This window comes from Mya arenaria, chromosome 3 (genome assembly GCF_026914265.1).
Source record: "Mya arenaria isolate MELC-2E11 chromosome 3, ASM2691426v1".
Lineage (NCBI taxonomy): Eukaryota > Metazoa > Mollusca > Bivalvia > Myida > Myidae > Mya > Mya arenaria.
Genome location: NC_069124.1, coordinates 27,144,321 through 27,161,682, shown reverse-complemented (window position 1 = coordinate 27,161,682; position 17,362 = coordinate 27,144,321). Strand labels below are relative to the sequence as shown.

Below are 17,362 nucleotides of genomic sequence, written 5' to 3'. Positions count from 1 at the left end.
ATGCACTTATCTTTAATAAGTATATTGAAAATTTCCACATGCATGGATAAGCCGGACAAGCCAAAATCGTTCGAAAGAACTTATGGACGAACGAACGCACAGACGTAAGTTGTTGTTTTAAATCCCCCAATGTTTGGCCAAGCACCGACAAGCCAAAATAAAAGAGAATTCAACCAATGACCATTGAGTGTGACCTTCACTCACATATATATATGTCTGGCATATTGTGAATATTTGTGCCATGTTAGGTAATTGCCGACAAGCCCTAATCGTCGTTAATCGACAAAACCGAATTACGTTGATAAAAACAGACAAAATTGGAACAGACACATACACATGAACGTAAAAATTTACTAGACAACTATCTGCCTATCTGCCATCGAATTTTTTGGATATTCTATATGTGCAAAATAGATTTTAAAAGACAGAAGTTTCAACTTTTAAGTTTATATAGTCACTTCAAGTCTCAACCGACATCTCAGCTGGGACGACAGATGTTTCAGCTTCTGCGTTAATATAGTCACTTCAAATGTCAACCGACATCTCAGCTTGGCGAAACATGTTTCAGCTTCTGAGTTTATATAGTAACTTCAAGTGTCAACCGACATCTTAGCTGGACGACAAATATTTCAGCTTCTCAGTTTATATAGTAACTTCAAATGTCAACCGACATCTTAGCTGGATGACAAATGTTTCAGCTTCTCAGTTTATATAGTATTTTCAAATGTCAACCGACATCTCAGCTGGGCGACAAATGTTTCAGCTTCTCAGTCTATATAGTAACTTCAAGTGTCAACCGACATCTCAGCTTGGCGACAAATGTTTCAGCTTCTTAGTTTATATAGTAACTTCAAGTGTCAACCGACATCTCAGCTAGGCGACAAATGTTTCAGCTTTTCAGTTTATATAGTCACTTCAAGTGTCAACCAATATCTCAGCTGGACGACAGATGTTTCAGCTGCTGAGTTTATGTAGTCACTTCAAATGTCAACCGACATCTTAGCTGGACGACAGATGTTTCAGCTTCTCAGTTTATATTGTAACTTCATATGTCAACCGAAATCTCAGCTGTAACGACAGATGATTCAGCTTCTTTGTTTATATAGTCACTTCAAATGTCAACCGACATCTAAGGTGGGACGACAAATGTTTCAGCTTCTGAGTTTATAGTAACTTCAAGTTTCAACCGACATCTCAGCTGGACGACAGGTGATTCAGCTTCTTAGTTTATAAAGTCTCTTCAAATGTCAACCGACATCTTAGCTGGACGACAAATGTTTCAGCTTCTCAGTATATATAGTCACTTCAAATGTCAACCGACATCTTAGCTGGACGACATATATTTCAGCTTCTGAGTTTGTATAGTCACTTCAAATGTCAACCGACATCTTAGGTGGACGACATATGTTTCATTTTCTGAGTATATATAGTCATTTCAAATGTCAACCGACATCTTAGCTGGACGGCATATGTTTCATTTTCTGGGTTTATATTGTAACTTCAAGTGTCAACCAATATCTTAGCTGGACGACAAATTTTTCAGCTTTTTAGTTTATATAGTCACTTCAAGTGTCAACCAATATCTCAGCTGGACGACAGATGTTTCAGCTGCTGAGTTTATGTAGTCACTTCAAATGTCAACCGACATCTTAGCTGGACGACAGATGTTTCAGCTTCTCAGTTTATATTGTAACTTCAAATGTCAACCGACATCTCAGCTGTAACGACAGATGATTCAGCTTCTTTGTTTATATAGTCACTTCAAATGTCAACCGACATCTAAGGTGGGACGACAAATGTTTCAGCTTCTGAGTTTATAGTAACTTCAAGTTTCAACCGACATCTCAGCTGGACGACAGGTGATTCAGCTTCTTAGTTTATAAAGTCTCTTCAAATGTCAACCGACATCTTAGCTGGACGACAAATGTTTCAGCTTCTCAGTATATATAGTCACTTCAAATGTCAACCGACATCTTAGCTGGACGACATATATTTCAGCTTCTGAGTTTATATAGTCACTTCAAATGTCAACCGACATCTTAGCTGGACGACATATGTTTCATTTTCTGGGTTTATATTGTAACTTCAAGTGTCAACCAATATCTTAGCTGGGCGACAAATTTTTCAGCTTTTTAGTTTATATAGTCACTTCAAGTGTCAACCAACATCTCAACTGGACGACAAATTTTTCAGCTTCATAGTTTATATAGTAACTTCAAGTGTCAACCGACATCTTAGCTGGGCGACAAATATTTCAGCTTCATTGTTTATATAGTAATTTCAAGTGTCAACCAACATCTCAGCTGGACGACAAATTTTTCAGCTTCATAGTTTATATAGTAACTTCAAGTGTCAACCGACATCTTAGCTGGACGACATATAATACAGCTTCTCAGTCTATATAGTAACTTCAAGTGTCAACCGACATCTCAGCTCAGCTCAGAATTCAGATAATTACTCAATTTTGAAGCTAAAAAACGTGAAGATTTTACTTTCACATATTCATTTTTATAAGGTTATTGTATTATTTAAGAAACAGGTAAATACAATTTTAATATATTTGTAGTATTTTTATTACCTCCGTTTAATATATAATATCATTGTATAGTAGCTTCATTATCGTGTTATCTAAATATGCAATACATGCCAAAATAATAGAATGCTTAATACATGTAAATTAAACATAAAAATAATCTCTACACATCTTTGCATCCTAATGATGGATGGCTTTTCTATAATTAACTAGCAAATATTGTCATGTTAAACTACATAAAAATATAAAAAAGACCCATCCGAGTCATTTGAAGACCATTACATTTTCAATGAAACAATATCGTGTATAAATACAATCAACGTAATATCTCACACATAAATAAAGCCAATACACATGTACCACTATGATGAACGCAGGAAATAAACGGACGTGCAAATACATTTTGATATGGTTTCGGATTGCTGCAAAATAAAGAACATGGCAATACATTCAGTAAAAACAAGTTGCATGTTGCTGGGTTCCAATGCAAAGTTGAGAAATGCATATGCACTCATATTATTCGTAGACAAAGTACTGTTTGAAAATGTAACTTCGAAGAAATTTCTTGGATTTGTTATTGAGTCATCATTGTCATGGAATCTGTAAGTTGACTTTATCTGCAATAAAGTAACTGCAAAGATAGCCCTTTTAAAAAGGCTTAATTGCTTTTTAACGGATCAAATGAGAAAATTGTTTTATAAACCGTATATACTTATTATGTTTAACTAATGTTGTAGTATTTGGGGGAAAAGTAAACAAACGCATATCAGACGAATAAGCATGCTTCAAAAAAAGCTGCATAAATGATTATCTTTAAGCCTATAAGAACGCCATCGCATGAATTATTTATAGTATTAGAATGGCTTCAATTTGAATACCGTTGCAAATATCAAACGGCTGTTATGGTATATAAATATATTTACAATCTTACACCGAGTAATATAAGATACATTATTCAGATATCTAGCAATACTCGATATGGATTACGATCTTCTACGCGACAAGACATTGCTCACATTCGACATAAAACATACTACAAAAAACACTCGTTTGCATGCTACAGTGGGAGAGTTTATTACCTTTTACCAGAAGGAATACGTAAATCGAACACGGAAAAGATTTTAAGGTATTAGCTATGTAATACAACTCTGGAAACATCGGGTAACATCGACATATATATCGCCACTCGCCGTAACAGATCGCGACGAACATCGGGCTTATTCGGCCTGTACCGGATGTTGCTATTTTTAGAAACAGAAGGTATTTCCCGGCTATTCATAGGTCAATAATGGAATTTCTACATCGTAGGATTTGGAAACATTGTGATGTTTTTCTCATGAATATACGTTTAAAATAAATAAAAACTTAAAGTACACGCTTACAGTTGATTACGATACATCTAACAATTTGAGTCATTACAGTAAAACATGGATTATAAGTGAAATATACGCGTAAGAGAAGATTTTCTCTCGAAAAAACGAACTGTCAACAATCGGCATGGAACTGGGATATTCAGATATTCGTATCAAAGGGCTCTGAATGTAAGTATCCTTGAGCAGTTTTGTACGTTGATGTGTTCAAAAACGTTTGTTTTTTTAATTTATCTTTGGAATTCTTAAATCATTTTTATTAGCTAAATGTTTAGACAGCATGTTCATATTTTACATGTACTTATGTACATGTTACATATTTTTATATGTACTTATGTACATAACTTATGTTTAAAATAAGATATGAGTATGTAATCTTTAAATTGATTGTTTTATCTTAGAAAAATATTAGACTTAAAATTTTGTTTAAAAATGATGTGTTTTGGTACGTGACCTATTTCTTACATACCACAATACATGTATATACCCGTTATTTGTTTACAAAATGCATGTTTTCAAAATTAACCTGTGAAAAAAAGTTATATGTGGTTTGGGGCTTGAAGCCGCATCTGCTAGGACACTATTGACATTCATTGGCTTGGTGTAGGTCTCGTTAAAACCCCATACTGTTGTGAATCATTATCAACCATATGCACAACAACTACATATTTGTGCCTACCATCCCTTACTCTTGGCTAAAACAGATATTAGTGCAGAATGTATAATACTTGTGCATTTGTATTTTACGGTGGTAGTTTCTGCTGGTTGATAATTAGAAGTCTAATTCCTTCCAGGCAGGAAAATGACTGAATATTACTAAGTCAACAACACTGGGTTATGAAGAATTCCAGCCTGCATTAAATACTATGTTGGATCCTTGAGAGCGGATTTGACAGCCATGTCCATCCACAAGGCAGTCGCATCTGATCGAGATGATGTGAGTATTTCATATAAAACATATTTGACTTGGTTTTTGTTTTTATAAACCTACTGTATTCAATATTCAAGTGGTGGTGGTGGTGATGGTGATCAAGTGGTGGTGATGGTGGTCAAGTGGTGGTGGTGGTGGTGGTGGTGGTGGTGGTGGTGGTGATGATGATGATGATGATGATGATGATGGATGATGATGATGATGATGATGATGATGATGATGATGATGATGATGATGATGACGACGACGACGATGATGATGATGATGATGATGATGATGATGATGAATTTTATTGATAAATTTAATAATTTTCTTTATATTTATACAGGTATGTATCAGCTTGTTGTTGTTTATTCAAAATAATTGCGAGAAATATTAAACTGTTTATATTTTATTTTGTATATGTATGGCAGTATAATTATCTATACTAATTAGTTAGAAAGGCTTTAAAGTACAACTTTTTTTCTTGACAGCAATAAATATTCTTGATGGGTAAAGTACCTGAAGGTGCATGAAAACCAAATCAGCATTGAGTAGTTATCATCTGTGCACACACTACAAGTACAAAGCATGGGAACAGACCAAACTTCAAATGTTGAAGAGTGAAGAATTATTGTGAAAAAAACTAATTGTTACCAATGACAAAATAAAACAGATATACATCAAATTACCCACAGAGATTGTTTACATGTTATAATATTAAAAAAAACATTAGTTGAGAACTTTCACTCTGATATTTTTGGAGGGGCGAGCCCACTTAGTGTTCTTGTTTCTTCACATATTTTAGTTTAAAAGTACACTCATTTGTTTTAAACTCTGTATTCTGAGTTAGTATCATAAGTAAAATTCATTTATTTGAAAGAGTACATTTTATGAATAAGTCCAATTAAACTTTATAAATTTGTACAAGAAAAAGGTTGATTTTTAAGCATTTTATTAGCTATAAAAATGTATGGTAACATGACATTATGTATATTTTTTTCAAACCTGGACGGTAAACTATCATAAATTGTCTTTTAAATTATTCAATAGACATCATAGATAATATCTAAAATGATTTCAGCAGCTTGCCTTATAGTTAACTATTTTTTATGAATTTTATAAAACTGCTATATATTTTCAAACATCGAAAAACTGCTCTTTTCCGAAGAATCATAAGATCAATCAAAATGATTTTTTCCATGTGTATCAATAATGTGTTCGTTTGAACTTTAGTTTTTCTGTTAACTGAAGTTTATTTTACCAGAAACTGTTGTGTTTATTTCATAATCTCTGATAATGCGAAAAAAATCCAAATATAGACAAAATATTTACTTGTCGCTCTTTGTAGCCCTTGGGGTTTGGGGGTGGGTGTAATGAAACATAAATAACTTTTTTAATTCACGGTAAAAAATCTTCAAAATTTGGATAACAGTCCCATAGTGTACCGTGATTATAACTATGCTGTCGGTTAAAGCTTTTAAAAAAGTGTGTATTACGCGGCTAATACCTTAAATGCCAGCTGCAAGAAGTTCTTTTTAAATCATCAATTGCAAAAACCATTGTAAAAATTGTATGCAAAATTCCATAGTTTAGTATAGTTGATAAATTATGTATATGTCGATATGTGGAAGCCACATAGCTTGGAATCCTTTATCGCGTAGTGCGGCAATGAAACCGGAACCATCGTAACAATGCGCATGACTTCTTGAATTACTGCTTCTGTGTATACAAGACGGGGCTTATCTGCGAGCACTGGCGGCCGGTTCTGCCCTACGACGCTATCAATTAGTTCTTGGACACAACCCTGAACGGCCGGGTATGCTGCCATGTACAACACAAGCCAGCGTATCTTCTTATGTGTGGTGTCAAATCCAGCACTCTGAAGGTCAAACAAGGACATGATCAATCGCAATTTTGTCAGCTCATACCCGCATTCATCGTCTTGTTTCAGTTGCTCGGCGGCATTCAGAATAGCCAGGTGGACATTTAAACACCCGCGAAAGTTTAATTCGTTATGATTAAGCCTAGGTCCAAACTATATTTCTTGCAAACTAGGAAAAGTACAACACAGTTGCGATTTGCGAGTGACAGGTAGAGTTTAATGACACGAAACAGAGTACAAGATGACATACACAGCTCGATAACGTAAGCAATGACAAGACAAAATGTTTAGCAACAAAAATGAGACTACGAACGTGGTCGACTGGCCGAGGCAAAACTGAGATAAAAAAACCCTTCTTTTGGGGGAAATTTCAGAAACCTCTACCCGTTTGTCACCAGATATACAGGTTCGTCAATTACCACTTGATGTCGGGCTTCATCTCCCATAATCTCCCTAACAACGATATATTGAACAATTATCTTATAACAAATACATCTTGATATAAAACAAAATTCTATTTGAATTACTGGGATACATGTGTAATCAGTAACACGTGAAATTAAACAACATTTGTAAACAGTGAAATTGAATTGGTAATTCGATGTCACAACGAAGAGGGACTCGCTAAAACTGATTTCAAACTAATCCCTATTCATATTATATCCAAATTCAATCAACCGTACAAATTGGTTTGTTATACAAAGTCCGTAAGGACAAAGTACTCAGCTATACGTTGTAACGCAGAGAGAGTACTATAATACTTAATGGTTATGTATGTAATAGTTAGATGACATGAAGTAAATTCTTAATAATTAAAAATGGGCGGATAGAGCGCGGCGAACGATTCCTTCTTAATCATTATGAATTCACTTCATGTCATCCAACTGACTTAGAATACAACGTTATTGGCTGATACACTGTCGTGGCAAAATCTGACGCAGGGATTATGTATCGGATGATTGGAAATAGGCGGACCTTTAAACACGAGCGAACGCTGAAATTCTTAATGATTAAGGCTACTACTTAATGGTTTTAAATTTGCAATCTCATTGGCTGAAAATGTAGGTTGTATTCTAATTTCTAAGTAATAGTTAGATGTCATGAAGTGAATTCTTAACTATCAAGAATGCGCGGAGTGAGCGTAGTGAACGGGTCCTTTTTAATTATTAAGACTTCACTTCATGCCATCTAACTGACATAGAATACAACCCCATTCGTCATGCAAGTTAATGCAATATTTACCTTTTCACAAAACATTTACATCTTTATCGCATTCGGATCAAAATATACATAAAACCATGGACATGGTTTGGATATGGACCCTGCTATAGTATAACTACTAAAACCAAACAAAAAACAAAAAAGTCATAAAGCAGTTCAATACAACAGTTTTATCATAACTTAACGCTGAACAATGAACATGCTCCTTTTTATTTCTGCTTTTTATAGGATAGAAAACACATTAGTTTTATCACGACAAGTAACAATGTTTTTATTAAGGTTAGCCATATGTTAGTGTATTTAACATATTAATTTAAAGATAATATCTATTTCTGTTTTATATTGATGAATTATTTGATTATGTTTGCAATCATTACATTTTTGAATAGCAACAAAATGACGATACTAAATTATGATAAGAATTATGTAAAAAAGAGGTAATAATTTATTTTTTTAACTATTATAATTATACAGCAATTTTATTTTAATTTATTTCTTAAATAATAAAATGTCTAAAAAAAAAATCTGAATGAAAGCTTTTGATATATTTAAACTTCACATTTTGTAACTTGAAAATGAAAATGAAAGTTAAACATAAGCACTTTTTATTAGTAGTAATGGATGGATTACCTAACATTGTTTAGAATAATTAATATTCAACAATTACAAATAGACACTTATAAACTTTAAAAAGAAATTACAATACATATTATTTATTTTGAAATAGGTGCATTTAATTCAACCCATACACAGCATTGTTAAAAGTTTGCTTTTTGTCAGAAAGAAAGCTATAACCTGTTTTCGGCAGGTCAGATTACCGGTAAGTTTGGCATTGATTGAAGGCTATTTCATTGGATGAAAATGTATCAAATATCAAACTTTAAACCTTGGCTTGTAAATAGTCACAATAATGAAATGAATTTTCTTAAAGACAGCCCAAATACTAATGTATTTTGTATATGACATTTGTTTGTATGAAAAGTTTTGTGACAAGGTTTTGTCACATAATATTTGTTTTATGTATGTGTGTGTTTACTATATTTTAGAGTTAGTTTTGTTTCAGTTTTTATGTCTCTATGTTTTAGTATATTTGATATATTCTTTGATTATCAATAATATCTGTATATATTACTATTAAATGCACATTTTATTTTAACCAAATTTGCACATTTGATGTTTACCATATTTGACAATGTAATTGATTTTCATTGTTGTATATCTTCTTTAGCTATTTGTATACAAGGTAAACAATTATAAAACAGTTGACAATAAGCAACATTAGACTACCTTTGTCACTGTAAAGTAATAAACCAATATCAAAGTTTTTACAATAAAACCTAATAAGAAAATCATGGCTAGTAACCTTTGAAATACAATTTAAAAGATATTTTTATGACATTTTCGTTTCAACTTGCTATGTTAACTACATAAGCAACAGAACATGTACCATCAAGATGGGTCAGTTGTTGAGGTGCCATGGATACTGTTTTATGGCAACCAAGCAGTATATAAGGGAAAAACAATCTTGTCCCTTATCATACTGCTACTTTTAGTCTTCTTCAAATAAACTTCAACAACTGGACATCTTGTACTTTTTACAGGTAAGAACTATTTTGTTGTATTTTTCTTTTAAACATTTCTTATTTGATTTGATAAAGATCGTTGACTTATTTTCTATGTAATATTTTATTTAATGCTTTTTAGTGATTATTTGATTTGTAAATAACTTGAATATATAATTATGTCAAAGATACCTTTTTCATTTAATTCAAGTATATTGTAATTACTTAGCATGTTTTCCTCATTTGGTACTCTCATATATCAAGCGAGTTTTCCCCATGAAGTTATCACTTTATGTTAATAATGAATTGAAAGTTTTCATGTTTTAGATATTGAAACATTTATATTGTATTGTATATAGATCATACTGCTACTTTTAGTCTTCTTCAAATAAACTTCAACAACTGGACATCTTGTACTTTTTACAGCTATCCCTTAAACAACCGAATCAACACCAACCTCGGCAAAACAGAATTAACAAAGAAAAACCCTGGTAAAGTTTGTATCTCAATGCAACATTCCTTGTGTTTTTGCCAACAATGTGGTATAATTTTACTGTAAAGTAATAGCAGTTGAAAAAGACTCTTTTTATTTTAGAACCCTCAACAACTTAACAACAGCACAATTAGTTGGTATAAGAATAAATGAATAATCAGGACTCTAAACAAATCTGATAAACCCGTCAAATTACAAAAGTTAACAGTAGAATAAATAACTTGAGTTAAAGAACAACTAATGGAAAACCTGAGTAATCAGTGCATACATGTATTACCAAAGACCTTTATATATGTATGTACTTTCATCTATATGATGTACCATATGGTTCAGGGTCACCTTGTATAAAATAGAGGTGCACCTCTTTTTTAATAGATTAACCCCTCTATGGTTAGGGCTTCCCACTTGAGTCTTTCTAATTTACAGGTGCACATCTTTATTAAGAGATATAGGTTTAAAAATAACAGAAGTTCATCAATTATTCTCTTTTAATGAAATAGAGGTGTACCTCCAGAGGCTAATCCATGATTTGACATAAGAGGGGGCGTAACATAGGGGCATACAGTTTTGACTTGCGCCCATCCCTCAGGACCAAAATTAAGGTGTTTTAGGGAGGTTTCCTGTTATTCCCCCCAAAATAAATGAAACAATTTTAATCCGAAATAGTGCATTATTTGCATTATATTCGGTACTATTGTCAGCTTAAAGTGACTTTTACACTAAAAAAGGATATATCTAAACAATATCTTAAACTAGTTATCATAAGCACTAACGCTAAGGAACACATTTTTCTTTAATAACTCATAGGGGGCATTCGCGATTACCAAAGACAATAGAACCCTTGTGTACTTAATGTGTACACCTCTAAACAACTTTTTTAAGCTGTGATTTCTCTCCTTTAATATTAAGTAAAAGGTCGGCAGCATATGCTTGAATTCTCCACCCACTTGACTTTGCATGCGCACTTTAACTACATTGACCGGGTAAAATGCTGTACTAAAATGCTGGGCAAAATGAGCCGAGGAAATCTCCGCTCACAAAGTCGAGTACAACTCGTTCACCAGTGGACTCTATCCCTGCATAGGTTTCTAACAAATTATCTCTTTCTAGGAAGAATAACACATTGCTTGGACCATTTCTTATTAAAATTGTTGAAAGCCCTCTGTAGCACTCTTTCACTCCATACGTGAGGTAAACATTCTTAAAAGCATGGGCAGTATTGTTGTATTGAGCATGGTAAGATCTGTCTTGAATAAGCACTTGCATGCCATCAAAGGTCTGACAGCAGTGCTTCCACTGAGCCTGTTAACATAGTGGCTGAAAGTTTCACAACAAACATTGGAGTGAATAGATTATAGTGGTAAATCTGGCGCTGGAAATCATAATACAACCCAAACATAAGTGACATTGATGTCGTTTTCTGCAATAACGATGGTAGCAAACCTCTGTATAAACGAGTCAACCCCTCTTTTCGTATCTGCTGGATGGCTTTCAATATCTTAACACCATGAAGCTGCTGACGAAATATTATTTTTGATCGGGAAGGTCAGGCTTATGTTAACACAGGCAAATCTCCACCTATTCTCTGGCTTCTGCTAGTGGCTGAGTAACTTGACAAAATAAGCTTCCTACGCAACATTGCTTTCCCCAGCTGGCATTTCCAGTGCGTGTATACCACGTGATAAATTGTGTCATAAATGCTACATCGGAAGGCAATATTTTGATTTGAAAAATAAACTTTAAACAAAGATAGCTTACGGAGCCCTGCCTTCGGCCTTTTACCAGAGTTTGATTGCGAGTTTAATTTCTTTTAACACTTAGACAAACCTTTTCACAATACGGCCGTCTGACGGAGCACTGTCAAAACATAATTTTGAAAACAGGTTTGTCGAAGTGTTTGATGAAACTAATGAATTTATCAAACTTCGGTAATAAAACAAATGCGGGGCTCTTTAAGCGGCATAGACTGCCCTTTGTTTCCAAAAAAATGGTGGTGTAAAACAAAAGTTATCTTTGATTAAAGTGTTCATTTTAAGCTAAATGCTGCCTTCCGACATAGCATATATGACGTAATTCATCACGTGGTATACACACACTGATTTCAGTAGGCAGTCCAGCATTACTACTCCAATTGTCCATGTAAGTTATTTAATGAGGTAACTACATGAGAATGCTTTCATGGTAAGGTAAATGCTGGTATTATGATTTTGTCATATATCGATCATGTTGTCAATCTGAAAAATAAGAAAAATACTATATATCTAAAGCGAAATAAGGCCACACACATTTATACTTTTTTCCACTATGTTATATGTGTATAAGTAGGTAGGACTTGGAGAATTAATTTTTAAGAAAACAGTTCACAAAAATGATGAAAGAAATAAAACAAATTCTCCTTTTATAGTGGTAAGACTGTTTAGACAGGATACTTTAAATTTGCTTATACATTTATTTCAGTAAATAACCAGTCAGCCACTATTGATTGTAATCATGTAAAGCCGTTAATAACAGTAGCTGGTCGAGTTGGGGAGTATTTTACACAAAATTATGTAGACCACATATGTGGGCTGGTCAAATGTGCGAAGGACACCACGCGTACTTTGACCAGCCTAGTTGCGTTCATATCCCCGATAATGACATCAATTCCGTAATTAATGTCTTATATTTACACCAATAGTTCATTATTTCATTCAAGAAATGTTAAAAAAAAAAACTTCATTTCATTTATGAAAACCTTTCAGTAATCCTTTCTTATCCATTCTGTAAGTAGCACAACCCGACTGTACCGAAAACATTTTATCAAATGAAGTCACAATAACGCGGGAAAAGATCAACCACTTGAAATCATCTTTAAACGTAAAATTGAAACACTTATGGCAACAATACATTTAACATATCGTAAATTTACACTTTTTAAAATGTTGATTTATATTTAACGGGACCTGCTGACGCAATACAAACAATAACAATATCAACAATTTTCATGAATATTGTTATGCGAAGAATTGCGATCCGAACATATTCGAAGATGTTGCGTTCATCGGATGATAACTGCAATTGCCGAAAGGCAGTTCAATTAAGGAATGAAAGTTGAGGTGTAAATATTACTAAATAACGTGTGGCAAATTATTAGGAGTGTTAAACTTAAGATACTGATTACTGGAACACCTTCAACAAATGTTGATATATGCTCAAAGATTGTCTATGAAGTCAGCAATTTTGGAATGCGATACTTGCGCGATTCAACAAAAGGCAATAGCCTGATTGATTAAATTACATACTAAAATATTGTGTTAATCTTTGTTTTGATTTTCTCATCGTCAAATGTGTTATCGTGCAATAAAATGGAATAGAAAAGTTTGCACATAAGCTCTCTTAAGACACTATTATTCCTTCGACAATTTGACACAAGGTTTGCATGTAACCCTTATAATGCCACAGTGTCCACCACTTACCACAGTGTCCACCACTTACCACAATGTCCACCACTTTCCACAGTCGTCGCCACTTACCAGTCACCAGTATCCTTAGCATGTCAACCATAACCTAAGGGGTAGAAAATCGTTTTATTATAATAATGTCATCTTGCGACTTATTTTGTTTTAATTCACAGAAGCACTCAATTGATACAAATAAAATTTCAGTTTCGGGTTTTATAGATAGTCATGTTACTCAACTTTTCATGACATTGAAATAATATTATAGACCTTTTTAAACGAACCAAAATAAATGTTATCAGTGACAATTGGTTGAGGTCTTGACTGTTGATGTACGGAAAGAGTTTTGCTCTTCCTACGACCTTTTCTCTCAAGTTTAAATAAGAATACCCATATACACGGATTAGTTACAACCGGACAAGCCAAAATCGTATGGAGGAATTGATTGACGAAGGATCAAACATACATAAGTTGTTATTTTAAATCGCCCAATATATTGTCAAGCACGTTACATAACTATTCTGCCACCTCAGCCCAAATACAAATAACAGCGATTTTCAGTCGTTTAATGATATACGTGAAATCCAAACACGTATATGGAAAAATGCCCTCCACATCTCCTTGAATCACCCAGTTTATACAGGAACTCCAAACCTAAACTAAAGTCTCAGCAGTGTGGACAGATGTTTCAGCTTCTGAGTTTATACAGTAACTTCAAATGTCAACCGACATCTAAGCTGGGACGACAGATGTTTCAGCTTCTGAGTTTATACTGTAACTTCAAATGTCAACCGACATCTAAGCTGGGACGACAGATGTTTCAGCTTCTGAGTTTATACAGTAACTTCAAATGTCAACCGACATCTAAGCTGGGACGACAGATGTTTCAGCTTCTAAGTTTATATAGTAACTTCAAATGTCAACCGACATCTAAGCTGGGACGACAGATGTTTCAGCTTCTGAGTTTATATAATTAGTTCAAATGTCAACTGACGTCTTAGCTTGCACGACAGATGTTTCTGCTTCTGAGTTTTTACAGTACCTTCAAATGTCAACCGACGTCTCAGCTGGACTATAAATAATTAAGCTTCTCAGTGTACATAGGAACTTTAAATGTTAACCGGCATCTCGGTTGGAAAGACAGATACTACAATTAATAGATTAACTTCAAATGTCAACCGACGTCTCAGCTTGACGACATATATGTTTCAGCTTCTCAGTTTATATAGGAACTTCAAATGTCAACCAAATTATATTTTAGCTGGACGACAGATGTTTAAGCTTCTCAGTTTGTATAGAAACTTCCAATGTCAACCGATATCTAAGCTGGACGACAGATGTTTCAGCTTCTCGGTTTATAAAGGAACTTCAAATGCCAAACGTTATCGCAGCTTGGACGACAGATGTTTCTGTTTCAAATGTCAACTGAAATCTCAGCAGGGACGACAGATGTTTCAGATTCTGAATTTATATAGTTACTTTAATAACTTCAAATGGCAACCGACATATCAACTGGACTACAGATGTTTCAGCTTTTGTATTTGTTGTTACAAAGTTCCACTCATGTTTTTTTTAAATAGTTAGTATTTAAAGTCAGAGAAGGATGCTGCATGGTTACTGGGTACAATGCACCCGGAGATTAACAATGACTCTCCAAGTTCCAAAGTAATCGGTTAACTCATCAAAACTAAACTTGAAAGATGTTGAACAATCACGCTGTATGTTATAAAGGTTATCTATACATCAATTATACAAATCTTGCTACTGGTATACTTATAATTAGAGGTAACAAAAAGTTAACATCAAACAATTTTTTACAGATTTACCTTTTTTAAAATACCATGATTGTATTTAAGAAACAAATAAACATTTTATTGCCTCCCTTTAATATATTATATCAATAAAGTAGCGTCTTAATTGTGTTATTCAAAAATGTATTCCTTGCAGCCACAATAGAATGGTTATTCAATATAAATTAAACATTGAAATCATCTCGATGTAAATATCTAAAATGCACTTAACACATGAACATCCTAATGATGGATGGCTTACGTTAATTAGCTAGCAAATATTATCATATGTTAAGCTACAAAAAAACATGAATACATCCTATACTTGAAATTTGAATACCATTACATTTTCAATGAAACAACGTCTGATATAGATATAAAAAACATCATCATAAAATCATTTTAATAACTCATACGTATATTAACTCACAAAGGCCACTCTGTTAAATCATAGACTGACTACATTCATTCAACATAAGATATAATTCGTGAAAGTAAAAAGATCGGTACAAAAACACTACATACACATAGGGTTAGAATATTAACAATATAAGTATAGATGCATGTTTGGCGGCTTACAAGATATATCAGCACCAGTGTAGTGTCAATATATTAGTACAGTCGAAACCCGTTTTTTCGATATCCAAGGGACCGGCAAAATATTTCGAGGCTCGCGAATATCAAGCCAAGCGGAAAAGACTACAAGTGTAGAACAAAATCCGGCCTCGACATCCAGTTCGAGCCAACAAGGAAATCGAGTCAAGCGATATCGAGCCAAGGGTTTTCGATTGTATTGCATATTAAATCATTCGTGATTGAATTCATTTCCTATACTGCACCATAATAACGGAGAACATATTAAGAATGACAACGGTGTCTTTGTCAACATGGTAGCTACATACCTTGGAGTCTTGTATCGCGTAGTGCGGCAAGGAAACCGGAAGCATCGTAACAATGCGCATGACTTCACGACGCTATCGATTTTCTCTTGAACACGGGCCTGGACGGCCGGGTATGCCGCCATGTACAACACAAGCCAGAGTGTCGTCTTACGTGTGGTGTCAAATCACTCTCAAGGTTCACCAATGACATGATCAATCACATGTTGGTCTGCTCATACCCGCCTCCATCGTCCTGTTGTAGTTGCTCGGCGGCTCAGAATAGCATCGGTTATATCGCGTACATTGTCCTTATCAAACGTTTTGAAGTGTTATTCTACTTCTGTTAACATAATTTTGTCTGATTCGCATTGAATGTTCCGCAGCGTTTCAAGTTTACCTGGCATAATATATCTCAGCCGGGGCATGACGTCCATTGGGCTTCCATTTCTGGTAAAACGATTATTCTCCTCTACCCCTTTAGCAATGACCCTGACGTGTTTGTCTTTATCTACTTGTTTCGACTTCCCAAACAGTATCTGATACATAATACTTGCCACAGCAAATTGTACATCATCTGCGAGGGAACCAGCTGTTTTTGAAAACTTTGCGACACGAGTCTTTATTAAGTTCTTGGCTGCAGTATCAACGATTTCTTCTACGAACGATTGTCTTGTATTTGTAAACATTCTCAAGGCTTGCCCTAATAGTTTCCGTTGCTTAACATAGGCAGGAGAAAAAGTTCCAAAACGCGAAATCCTCGTCTCCTGTTCGACTACGGAGCACCTGTGCGGACAAAAATTGGGGCGGCCGTTAGCGTCGCTTCCTTCACGGCAGCGTAGCCATTAACAACGATTGCGCGCCAGCTTCCCAAACGTATCCTGTAAACGTCGCCGTATGTATTTCGCCACGCCATGAACTGCTTAGGGGGGAATTTCCCAAGCAACGGTAGGTGCCCGACCACTGGGAATCCCAAGGGTCCGCCTGGATACTTCCGGTCTGAGAAAATCCATTTATGTTGTATGTAACAATAGGAGGATATAATCCCAGAATAGTTATTACAATAGCACACAAAGATTAAAATCAAGCATATTGGCACGATAAGAGCTATCCTAATTAAATACCACGTATTATGTTTGTACACGGTTCAATCAATAAACGTACAGAAATAGAAATTGAAGTTTCGGATAATAATGACAATCCCACGATTTAAAGATTGGATATAAAAAAAAACTTCTCATTAAATCGCGTACGGTCATCTCTGATCTCTCATCAACTGATTA

The 17,362-nt window shown here is 34.4% G+C and overlaps 1 pseudogene; it reads right to left on the bottom strand.

The window, feature by feature from the left end:
- Positions 1–6,422: 6,422 nt before the first annotated feature.
- Positions 6,423–16,148, bottom strand: LOC128225904 (mitochondrial nicotinamide adenine dinucleotide transporter SLC25A51-like; annotated as a pseudogene).
- Positions 16,149–17,362: the final 1,214 nt, after the last annotated feature.